The following is a 2,441-nucleotide window of genomic DNA, read 5'->3' as shown; positions in this document are numbered from 1 at the left end:
GTATTGTTATAATTATTTTATTAATATTATTGCTATAATTATTACAATAATAAAATTATTATTATACATTATTAAATTGTTTCTTTGAAGAAGCCTATATTTGAAGAATGTAGTAGTAGAATGTTCATTGATTGACAGAGAGAATGGATGAAGTTGTCTCAGCATAAATATCACATATCAAAAGCCTCAGCCAACATAAATTCTCTAGAGGTTAGTAGATTAAATACTTTGTGCTGTGGTCAAAATCATAAACTTCTGAAGATAGCCCATCCGGCAAAAAACTTAAGTCAATTAAAGTGGGTAGAGACTCATATTTATTTAAATTCTGCTTTCAATTAATTTCCAAGATGCCTTATCTGTAATAGAGTGGAAGTTTAAAGCAGTAAATATTCATCAAAATAAGACAAATGGAATATGTTGTCTTCTACCATCTTTAGGCAAAAATCATAACCAATTAGTCTTCAAAGAAGTGAAAATAATCTATGTAGAACTTAATTATGCAAATAAAAACTTAATTCTAATCTCAGAAATGGCTAAAGATGGCCCTCTACCAAAAAGAAAAGACCAATTAATCAACGAGAAGAACCGAGAGTGGATTTGGCCCTGGTCAGCAGGCGGAAGGAAAACCTACTCTGTGGCTTTGGAATGGTGTAGCGATGTCTTAGAAAGGACAGCATCAAATTTGGAATATCCTTAGTCTGCAGGACTTCTATACCATGTGGCCAGGAGGATCAGACACACTTGGTCAGCACACAGGGAAGAGAGAAGGCCGATTCCGGTATCTGACTCAGTGGGCCAACCCTGGCAGGCTGACCCCGTGACCATCTGCCACTGTACCACATATCCAACAGAAGTCTGAGCCTCAGGTATTTCTCACATGTGAAGTCTGATTCAAATGACCCTGGTGAGCAAGAATTGCTACTCTGAAAGACTTCAGATCTGACTCGTAATGGATAAAAAGATTAGTCCCTGATAGTTTTTGTAACTTTAATATCTATACTACTACATTTTATTGCCCAAGTCATTTGTATTTCAACTCAACAGGAAAGTAACACAAGCATTTTAACCTTTGTATAGGGAAATTTAGATGGAAATCGCTTTTCCTAACCAAAATGAGATCTATTTCTATATTTTTAGAGCAGATATGTCATCTGAGGGCTAAAGGTCTAGTTTCAAAGTGAAGTGGGAAGTAAGAAAATTTTAGAAATTATTCTGGTTGAACAAACCACCTAGATGATGAATTCTGTTTGTTTGTTTGTTTGTTTGTTTTTTGTTATCTGGGAAGTTGCCTTAATCTTTTGCTTCATTTTACATATGCACTTACAGTCCTCATGTCTGCTCCAGGTGGCCATGGTATTACTAAAAAATTTTTCCTGTGAAATTCTGTAAAGGAGCAAAGTGTGGGTCAGGCTGGAGGAAGAACCATGGCCAGAGCTTGAAGGGCTTTGAATGATCAACGGGGATGAGCCAAGGGGATGCAAACAACTTTGTTTTTTTATTCTGCCAGCTTTTCCTCTGTCTGTTTCCATTTGTGACGACTACCCCCATGCTAAAAAGGAACAGGCAGTGATTTGTGGAGGGGTTCACAGTTAATGCATTTCAGAGCTCCTAAGAGAGTAGAACCACCATTCTTGACATACCCAGGGCCACTAGGCTTCCTTTGTCTATTGGGCCATTTTTGGTTTCTCTGAGACCTGGGAGGGCAATCTAAGGCAAGTTTTCTGCCATTATTTTTATTCACTCATTCAACAAATATTTATTGAGCACCTTATATGTGCCAAGCATTAAGCAGCTTCTGGGAATTCAGGAGTAAACCTGACATACAAAGTCACTGGGAATATAGAAGACCTAGCAGACAAGAAAAAAATATGTAAATAAATAATTAAATATCTAGAATGTTAGAAGGTGATAGGTTCAATGAAAAGAAATATAACAGGGAAGGGAGATAGAGAGTATGGGCAGAGGGTTTCAATTTTTCATAGAATTACTATAGGGAATGCCCTCACTGATAAGGTAACACTTGACTAAGAACTTGACAGACATAAAAGAGAGTCATGTGGTTAACCTCGGGATATGTGTTTCCGGCAGGAGACACACAACTGCCAAGGCTCTGAGTTAGTGGCCTGCCCAGTATATGAAGAATCAGCAAGAAGGTCTAGAGCAGAGTAAGAAACTAAGAGAGAGTTATGATAGGCAAGATCACAAAGGGTCTTACAGGCCAATACAAGGTCTTTGGCTTTTACTGTGAGTGAGATGGCAAGCCATTGGAGGGACTGGGCAGAGGAATGGTGTGAGCTGCCTTGCATGCTGCCAAGATCAATCTGATGGTTGTGCCGAGAATATATTGAAGAGGAGAAGGGCGGGAGCAAGGAAGACCAGTGAAAAAGCTACATAACTGTTAAGATAGTCCTGGTAAGAGAGGCTAGAATGATGATTTGAAT

Source organism: Pteropus alecto, unplaced genomic scaffold (assembly GCF_000325575.1).
Source record: "Pteropus alecto unplaced genomic scaffold, ASM32557v1 scaffold94, whole genome shotgun sequence".
NCBI classification, from domain to species: Eukaryota; Metazoa; Chordata; class Mammalia; order Chiroptera; family Pteropodidae; genus Pteropus; species Pteropus alecto.
Note: the sequence above shows the minus strand (reverse complement) of the source record.